The sequence below is a fragment of the Tamandua tetradactyla genome, chromosome 5 (genome assembly GCF_023851605.1).
Source record: "Tamandua tetradactyla isolate mTamTet1 chromosome 5, mTamTet1.pri, whole genome shotgun sequence".
NCBI classification, from domain to species: Eukaryota; Metazoa; Chordata; class Mammalia; order Pilosa; family Myrmecophagidae; genus Tamandua; species Tamandua tetradactyla.
This window is the reverse complement of record NC_135331.1, coordinates 107,440,630-107,451,367: the sequence shown is the minus strand read 5'-3', so window position 1 is coordinate 107,451,367 and position 10,738 is coordinate 107,440,630. Positions and strand designations below refer to the sequence as shown.

General features: G+C 34.7%; 1 pseudogene; it reads left to right on the top strand.

Annotated features, from left to right (window-relative positions):
• On the top strand, positions 1-3,317 carry LOC143683272 (structural maintenance of chromosomes protein 6 pseudogene; annotated as a pseudogene).
• The last annotated feature ends 7,421 nt before the right edge of the window (positions 3,318-10,738 follow it).

Here is a 10,738-nt window from a genome sequence, read left to right as displayed (position 1 = left end):
ATGGGAACCACCAGCTCTCTCAGGCCGGAATCTCGGCGTCCTCTCAGTGGGCAGCAGGTCTCAGCCACGGGAAATGACCTGAAGGCCAAAAGAAAGGAAGAAAATTTCTTGTCTCTTGAAAAACCGAAAAGACCAAGAGAGGAAGAAATGGAAGATTTTGATAAAGATGGTGATGAAGATGAATGTACAGTTTCTTCTACTAATTAATAGAGAGCATTCAGCTAAGAAACTTTGTGTCATTTGATGCTTGGGCCCTTTAAATTTGGTTCTAATGTCAACTTTGTTCTTGGAAACAACGAAGGGGGAAAAGTGCAGTACTCACAGTTTTCATAATTGATCTTGTTGGAAAAGCAGTCACTTCTAATAGAGGATCTTCTTTAAAGGGGTTTGTGAAAGATGGACAAAACTCAACAGATACCTTTGTAACTCTAAGGAACAGAGAAAATGATGCATGTAGAACAAATGTGCATGGTGACTATAATTGTGCAGCAGCACATCAGCATGAATGGAGCTTACAAACTAATAAAGTAAGGCAGGGGCTGTGGTTTTTACAAGGAAAGAAGAGCTAATAGCATTTTAACATACACATAGATAATTCCATTTCTGTTTTAAAATGCAAGAGATGAGCAAGCATTTCTTGCAGTCTAAAAATGAAGGTGACAAATATAAGTTCATTATGAAAGCAACCCAACTTGAATAGATGAAGGAAGATTATTCATACATTATAGAAACAAACAAACAAAAAGAACAAAGAAGTGGATAAATCAAGGAGAAGAGCAACTTACTGAACTAAAACCTCAATGTTTGGAGAAAGATGAACATTTTCAAAGTATTGGTGGTGTAAATACAATGAAGACTAATTTAGAATATTTGAAACATGAAGTGGCTTGGGCAGTGGTCAATGAAATTGAAAAATAGTTGAATGCAATCAGAGATAGTATTGGAATTAGAGAATATTGTGCTGCTAGACTTGAGAGGTAAATGGAAGAATAGCAGGTTTGGCTTAATGAAGCAGAAAAAGAAATACAAGGATATTCAAGATAAACTAGAAAAGATTAGTCAAGAAACAATGCACATGTTCCAGAATGTATGGTATTAAAAACTGATGTTACTGCTAAGAAAAGGGTCTATAATGAAGCTGAGGTTTTATGTAACCATTCACTAAATGAATATAAAACATTAAAGAAAGACGATGAACAGTTTCAATTCAAAAGAACTGAAGACCTAAAAAAAAAAAGTACTGATCAACCTTTGAAACTTGAGTGATTAGAAAGTAAAAAAAAAAAGGATTGATTAAAAGAGAGAATAAAGACCTTACAGGATCAAGAAAGTTCAGTTAAGAGATTGTTCAGTTTCAGCAAGCCATAGAAAAGATAAAGAAGAGCATAACAATTAGAAGAATTAGATGTGAAGCATACACTGAGCTATAATCAGAGTCAACTGAAAGAATTGAAAGATAGTAAAACTGGGCGACTAAAAAGATTTGGCCTTCATGTTGGAGTTCTTCTTGAAGCAACAGATGATGCTTATAGACAAGGACAGTTCACCTACAAACCAGTAGGCCCTTTAGGAACTTGCATTCATCTTTGGGACCCTGAGCTTGCTTTGGCTATTTGATCTTGCTTAAAAGGACTTCTGCAAGCCTATTGCTGCCATAATCATACTAATGAAAGAGTATTTCAGTCACTAATGGAAAGGTCTTATTCACCAGGGACTTCTGGACCACAGATAATAGTTTCTGAGTTTTAGAATGAGATGTATGATGTAAGACAAAGAACTGCTTACCATCCAGAGTTTCCAACAGTTCTGACAGCTTTAAAAAGAGATAATGCAGTTGTTGCCAATAGCCTAATTGACATGAGAGCAATAGAAAAGGTGCTGTTAATAAAAAATAATTCTGTAGCTCCTGCAGTAATGTAGTCCCAAGAATTGTAGAGAAGCTTTTACTGCTGATCATGATCAAGTTTTTGTAGGATGTTATTATTTATCTGAAAATACAAGACCCAAGTTCCTAACTAGAGATGTGGATTCTGAAATAAGCCACTTGAAGAATAAAGTTGAAAATAAAAGCCCCAGATAGTAAATCTTTATCAACATTTGTCTGCCCTTGAAAAGGATATTAAATGCAATGAAGAATTTCTTAAAAGGTGCCAACCACATTGTAAAGAGCTAAAGATAAAGACAAGAAAAAGTCTTTCTGAAATTTGGGAACTTGAGAATATATAAGAACACCAGTCTGTAGATATTGCAATCTTGGAAGATGAGGCTCAAGAAAACAAAAACAAATGCAACTGGTTGAGAAAAGTATAGAGCAACAGAATGAAAATATGGAGACTCTTTAAAGTTTGAAAATAGAAGCAGAAAATAAGTATGATGCTATTAAATTGAAAATTAATCAGCTATCAGAGCTAGCAGATCCACTTAAGGATGAATTAAATCCTGCTGATTCTGAAGTTGATAACCAAAAATGAGGAAGGTGGCATTATGAAGATAAATAGAAAGAACATTATATACTTTAAATAAAAATAAATGAGAACTAGATATGAAAGAGAGCTAAAGGAGAAAATGTCATAACCAAGACAAATCTGCCCAGAGTGGATAGAAATAAAAAAAAAACCTGCATCAATTCTAGACAAAGAAATTAATAGATTTAAGACAGAAGATATAGGCAGAATGTGCTAGTCATGGAGATCTAGAGGAAATAATGAGGCAGTTTCAAGAAGCAAGAGAGACCTATCTTGATCTAGATAATAAAGAACTCTAAAAAAGTTTATTAAATTACTGGAAGAAATAATGACCCATAGATAAAAAACATACCAACAGTTTAGAAGACGTTTGATCTTAAGATAGTCAAATTATACTTCAAGATGCAAATTATAACTCAAAAATTTATTATCTCAGTGGGCCTATTGTGTAAAATGAATTTTGACCACAAAAATGAAACTCTTAATATGTCAGTTCAACCTGGACAGGGAAATAAAACTGTTTTCAATGACATGAGACTCTTATCTGGGGATGAACATTCTTTTTCCATGGTTTGCTTCATTGTTTTCTCTCTGATCCATTGCTAAATTCCCTTTCATATGCCTGGATGAGTTTAATGTCTACATGGATATGGGAGAATTGCAATTGACATGGTCCTCAAAATGGCAGATTCCTAGCATTTTAGACAATATATCTTGCTTACTCCTCAGAGTATGAACTCACTTCTTTCAAGTAAACTGATTAGAATTCTTCAGATGTCTGATCCTGAAAAAGGACATACTACTTTGTTTTTCTGACCTGTGACCCAAGAGGAAGAAGATTATCAAAGTTGATTTTGTAATTTAGTATGCTGTGTCCTCATGTTGAAAGATTTTTAAAAGAGAATAAAAATTCTGGACTATTTGATGAAATTGAAGATATTCTAAAAATAAAAAAAATGAGTTATTGATCACAAAGAAATCTGAAACTGGATCACCAGCAAACTGCTCCATTTTGGGGGAATGTGCTGGTTTGAAAGGAAGTATGCCCTCTAGAAAAGCCATGTTTTAATCAAAATCCCATTTTATAAAGGTAGAATCATCACTATTCAATACTGTATGTTTGAAACTGTAATCAGATCATCTCCCTGGATGTTAAACTGGATTAGGTGACAACATGTCTCCACCCATTAGGATGGGCCTTGATTGGTTTACTGGAGTCCTATAAAAGAGGAAACATTTTGGAGAATGGGAGAATCAGAGAGAGCAGAGAATGCTACAGCATCACGAAGCATAGAGTCCACCAGCCAGCGAACTTTGGAGATGAAGAAGGAAAATGCCTCCTGGAGAGCTTCATGAAACCAGAAGCCAGGAGAGAAAGCTAGCAGATGATGCCATGTTTGCAATGTACTCTTACAGCCAAGAGAGAAGCCCTTACTGTGTTCAGCATGTGCCCTTCTCACTTGAGAGAGTGTGGAGGGCCGGGAGCAATCAGTCAGGCCCACGCAGGGAAAGTCCCCACAACATTGGGGTGGAATGTCTCCAAGAGTTAAACAACGACCAATGTTAGGAAACTGAGGGAATGGGATGTGTTTTGGCAATAACTAACAGCATTTTTCTGCTTCTATGATTATACCTGCTTGCTAGCAACTGCAAACCACAACATGACTTTAGCCTTTATAAGCACACTTTAAAAACCTCGGGGGGGGGGGGTTGCTCTCTGAATCTTCCTTCTTGGAGGTTTCTGAGGCAGTCACTGACCAACTAATAAAGACTTCCAATTGGCTTGCAGTATTGAATTGTGTGGTCTCTCTTTCAGTGTGCCCCACAACAACAGAAACCCTGAACTTCATCGGCCTTCTTGAACCAAGGTATCTTTCCCTGGATGGATGCCTTAGATTGGACATTTCTATAGACTTGTTTTAATTGGGACATTTTCTCATCCTTAGAACTATAAACTAGCAACTCATTAAATTCCCCCTTTTAAAAGCCATTCCGTTTCTGGTATATTGCATTCCAGCAGCTAGAGAACTAGCACAGGGGAGAAAACAAAAATTGTCATGTGTGTGCTTTAAATATACTTGGGATGGCATCATTATTCATATAAAATAGTCCAGGGGGATGGTGTCTGCAAAAGACCAAAGAATTAAAACAACCTGTGTTCACTTCCTTTTCTGGCCAGGGAATTTAATCACTTTCTGTTTTGGTTTATCTGAATGGAAAGACATTCCTCCCCCTTCCTCCAACCCCTAAACTAGGCTTTTTAACTAGAGGATTTATTTGGATCATCAAGTGAAGATCTTGGACCAGAAAAGGATTTCATTTTTGACCTAAGATTCAAGGCATCCATTTTGTCCTCTAGTATTGTCAGAACTTGTTATAGCAAACGTTGAGATCATTCTAGACTTCCATTTGCTTAGTTGAGTTCTGAAGTGGCTGTTTAAATCATCTACTTGTCAGCCAAACTGTACATATGAACGAATCTCTTGTCAGTGAAACTATTTCTTTTCATCATTCTTCTGAGGATGCAGCTAATCAGGATTATCACAATTTATCTTGATAGAAAATTATACCTTTACTCAAATTCAAAATGTCTCACCATCATCAAAGGCTTTATTCAGTTGGACAATAAATTTGTAGAGCAAGAAAGGAAATAATCAACTAGTATAATTTCAGAAATGTTGTATAAAAATACACTTCCCTACCTGCTAAATTGTGCTGGATTCCCTTAATGGTAGGCCTCATTTTAAATTCGTTGGAACAGAGAGTAAACTGTAAACACCTCTGAGAGAGGTTACACGTTGACTTAATTGAATCAGTCAATTCTAGGGTATTGGCAATTCATATTAGATCCATTTGTGATCATGCATTTGATCTAAAAGAGATTATAAAGTTGCTAAGAATGTGAAAAGGGGGGTAGGAATGGAATTGTGGAATGGGGAGTTAATGCTTAAATTTTGGAAAACTGTTCAGATTGAGGGAAAGGTTTTGATGATGGATGGTGGTGATAGTAGTACAATGTTGTGAATGTAATTAACAGTACTGAATTGCATATTTGAAAGTAGTTATAAGGGGAAGTTTTAGGTTATACAGTAGGCTCTCATTTACATGAACTCAACAAATATGGATTCAGGTGTACTCAATTGACAATTAAAAAAATAAAGTCAGAGAGAGAATTAAGATAAAAAATTATTTCTATGATTAATTTTGCTTACTTATTGTTAATAGAGTGTTCATCTGCCTTATTTATAAAAAACGTGTGAGAGGTGTGTTTCTATAAAAACTACTTATTAAATAATGGGGTTTGCTATTATACAATTTTCAATTTACACGAAGGGTCTTGAATCATACTGGTCATGTAAAATGTGGTCCTATGGTATATATGTTACTAGAATAGAAATTTAAAAACATTGGACTTCATGACACAGTGATGGAAATAATAGACTACAGTTAATTATAAAAACTCTCTTTCATGAATTGTAACAAAGCAAGGTGTTAATAATAAGGTGGTATACTGATTTCCATTAGTATTTTATGAATGATTTTTCTACAAACCTTCAATTTCTCTAATAAAAATAGATAAAAGGTAGAGTTTGTGAATAATAAATTGAGAGAAGGGACAGAGAAGAAGGGAAGATTGAGGCATTTTCTTGTAACACTTTTTTCTGAAGAAGGGGAAATTGGCAGCAGTGATATTTTTGAGTCACTTGTGTACACCTTTAATGAATATTCAAACAATAATTTATTTTTTCCTTCTTAAAAATCTTCTGATAAATGTTCCCCTCAATAGAACTTTCATAAGCTTAGTCAAAAGCAAACAGGTATTCACTGACATTGATGAACCCTCAAATAAACAGAATATATTGTCTGATCTTCAAGTAAATGTAGTAAACTTGAATTTATGGACATGTGAACTCTGTCATACTGTGGAATTTCCAAAAATATTTCAGGAACCAGTCCTCCAATTATTATTTAGTATCTCACCCAACAATGTTATCTTATTGCATAGAAAGGCAAAAATTATTGCTGCAGTATGTGCAACTGATGGAGAGTAGAAGCAGCCTCCTCAGAAGGTAATAATAGGCTATTTGATCCAGGGATGAAAGTCTCCCTGGCAACATAAGATATGACTCCCAGGGATGCGCCTGGCCCTGGCATCGTGGGATCAATAACACCTTCCTGACCAAAAGAGGGAAAAGAAATGTAACAAAATAAGGTATCAGTGGCTGAGAGAATTCAAATAGAGTTGAAAGGTTACTCTGGAGGCCACTCTTTTGCAAGCTTCAGCTAGATATTGCTTTTCATCATAGTTTGCCAAAACCTAACCAAAACCCTTCATGTCAACCATAAAAAACAGCTAGGCTCTATCTGAGACTGCAAAAGTTTTCATGCACTATGATTACTTTCCAGAAACCTACAACCACCAGATAGGTTCCTAGGCCAGATAAGTCCTGAAACCCAGAGAGGCCAGCCTCTCCTAGAACAGCAACTAGTTCCATCCCCTTATTCCATATTATCAACAACCCTTTCTAACATAAAAAAGTTAGAATGGGCATTGCCCAAATACCCCTAAAGAGTGGAACAAGGCTCAAAGGAGAAGGTGGAGTTATAACAGAGAAGATAGGATCTAACAAATGAGCATGGCTGCTGACTCACTATATTGTTATTTCTTTTAGTTTCCATTGTCTTGGAGCAGCTAGAAGGAAAAACCTAAAATTGTGGAGCTGTAACCTATACCAAACTCTGAAATCTGTTTTATAACTACTAGTCACGATGTACTTTGAAATGCATTGCCTTTAGAGGCAAGAAGAGAATCAAGCATTTGTTCACTGACTCAGTTGCTTAAAGTGAATTGGAATTTGTCCATTAGGAGTCAGGGGAAGGGGATAGTTTAGAGACAGAAGGAACCAACTGTAACACATTGAAGAAGGCCCAGGATACTCTGAATGTACTTAGGAAATAAGAAGTACTAGTTGTTCATTCAAAGAGGTGTGGATTGGGTGGAGCCAGGGAGTTTAAATGGAGCTAATAGAGCTCTTCTAGACTCAACTTTAATTGGGTATGTGACATTTTCCCAACTCCTCTAAGAGATGGGAAAACTGACACTTAGAAGGGTGAAGTAACTCTCAGAAAGTTGCAAAGCTAAGCTGTGGCAAACAATGATTGCCTTAACTTCCTGTAGTAAGCTAATAATGTAAAACAGGGCAAAGGGTCACCAGACTGCACTGGAGCTAGAACTCACCTCAGTGTCCTCTGTCCAACCTGTAAACTCTCCCTTGCTTCCTTGCATCTTTTAAATCTTTTAGTTCTGATTCTCCTGAGTTCTGTCGAGCCAGATTCCTAGACATGATCCTTCTGGATCAGTTCTGTCTTGTCACCACTTATGTTCATATACAAGAACATTTCTCTCAAATTATATATGTGACACATGATTACATGCTTTATAAAAATCTAAACAATTTAGAAGTGTATAGAGAAAATGTGAAGTCTTCATTCCAGTCCTTATATATACATTATATATAATGTATAATGGATACATTATAACATGATATAGGTGTATTATTTATGCATTTTTAAATGCTTTGATATTGCTTTTATGTAAATGGGATGAGTCTACACATAGGGTTCTATGAGTGCTTTTAAAAAAACTTTGTATGTCTTGTCTTATTAAGTTAGTGCAAGCAGATAAACACCATTTTCAAATATTCTCCATGGTATTTCAGAACTATATTATGCAATGATTCATCTGTTGATGAATATTTGGATTGTTTCAATGTGTGCACCTGTCTGAATGTTTATTTCAAATTGATTCCTAGGATTGGAATTGTTTGTTCAATGTTTTGAACATAAATATTCATCTGTGTTGTATAATATGGTAGTCATATGTAGCTACTGAGACTTGAAATGTGGATTAGCCAAATTAACGTGTTGTAAGGGTTAAAAACACACAAGATTTCATGAATTTAGGACATAAAAAGCAAATATCTCAATAATTTCTATAATTTATTAAATGCTAAAATTATAATATTTTGGATATATTATATATTTAATATATTTTAAAATTAATGACACTTTTTTTACTTTTTAAAATGTTGCTATTAGAAAATCAAAAGTAAATATGTGACTTACATTATATTTGAACAATACTATAACAGAAAAATGCTGATAAATTGTCATGCAAAATGATCATGATTATTTTCATTCTCACTAAACAGTTTAAAAGAAGGCAGTTTGACAATTCTTTGCTAGCATTAATTATTATCAAACATTTAATTTACTTGTCAGAATTTAGAGGGGGGCAATTTTGTATTTTATTGTTATAACTTGTGATTCCAACCTTCCTATTGATTCTGAGGATATTTCATTAGGTTTATTAGTCACATAGTTCTTCTACTAATATTATCAGCCCATTGTAATAGGTTTGATTGACATGAGATCATTAATTTTACCCCAGATTTTTTTCAAACTTGAGTTAATTTCACCATCTCAGCCTGTTTCTTCCTCAAAGACAGACTTGCATTTTCATAACAGCATCTACAGTGAACTAAATGCCCATATTTTGAGTTTGAAAGATGTATTTAAACAGTCAGCCTCTGTATGAGTAATTTTATAGATAGAAAACAAAGCCAACCAATATTCAAAAAGGAAAATTTGTAATTTAGCAAATTTCTCTCTTTAAAAAAGCTACTTATTAATTTCATGTGTCTTGACCAGCAATGCTGTTAAATAAAAGTGTTAACTTATTATGTTTTGTTACAATACAAAAGAGAAATTCAAACATATTTGTGAAATCATGCATTGTTTTAAGCAATAATGATGCATAACTAAGGTACAATTTTTTTGGGGCATGGTCAGGCTCTGGGAATTGAACCTGGTCTCCGGGTTTTTAATAAAAATGAACTCTCTCAATTCAAATATAAATTGAAGGATAATCCATAGATATACAAATTGTTCTTCCTTGTTACACTCATTAGCTGGTCTTTAACCTCTAGTTATTATTTGTTTCATAAAGTGTCTTTCAGCTCTTTAACCTATATGAGAATTTATGGCTATTTATAGAAACTGTACATTATTCTATAATCATCAAATTCTATTATTGCACACAAAGTTATTAATAAAAATAGTTGTGGAGTGCAAGGGTGGTTCAGAGGTAGAATTCTCGCCTGCCATGCGGGAGACCCAGGTTTGATTCTGGGCCCATGCACGTCCCAAAAACAAAGAAAGAAGCAAACAAATGAAAAACCAAACAAAAACAAAAATTGAACAAATGGTGCTGCAATAAGGGGAAACTCACATGGTAAAAGAATTAAATGTGACCCCCACCATACAGCATACAAAAAAAGAGTAATTGAAATGCCAATACACTTGAAAAGAAAGTTTTTAAAAATGAAAAGTAGCATGAAACTGTAGTAAAAACAAAGGACATGGCATCAGGAGGCCTGTTTTTCTAGTTCCTGCTATACTACATACACGCTAAGAGAATTTTGGCCAAGTTAACTGAGGCTAAGTTGAACCTTAAGGCCTCAATTTCACACCTGTCATACAGGAAGATCATAGCTGTCCTTCATACATCATGGGGCGTATATGAAAGCACTTAATAAATCTTTTGCTGTAACAACATATTTAAAGCATTATTGAGTTATTTAGGATTTGACATTTGAAATTGATGACATCGAATGGTAGAGGAAGTAGTTATTGCAGACAGCTTGATAGCAACCTAATTATAAGATCGCCAGCCAAATTCACCCAGCTAAGCAACTACCAGATTTATGACCCTTTGAAACTGTGATAATAAATGTTTGTTGTTTTAAGCTGCTAAATTTGGGGTAATTTGCTATGCAGGGATGGATGGCAAAACAATGCTTTTATTTTACCTTCTCCAAACAAGAACTAAATATTGATTTTTATGAAAACAAAATTGTTCTTATTTGGACAGAATCAATCCTACCATTTGCAATTAAGTGTAAACATGTAAAATGGGCATACTTCTGTAACTGGATAAGGAAAATTTATTTAAATTTTCATATACTGGCTTTTATGTACTGCTTTCTCTTTTTGCTTCACTCCATTGCATTGTGTTGAATGCAAAAGATTAAATCTTCCACTTTCTTTTTTCCTTTCTGCGCTGCAGCTGAAGCACAATGAGTAGTAACTCAATATTGACTATGTCAATAACAGTGGTGAATGGGACTTCTAGAAAATCTAGGAGCTGGTTAGGAGTTTCTGATAGAGAATCAGTTTACAAACTGGTGCACTAGATACCTGTGGTTCTTTTG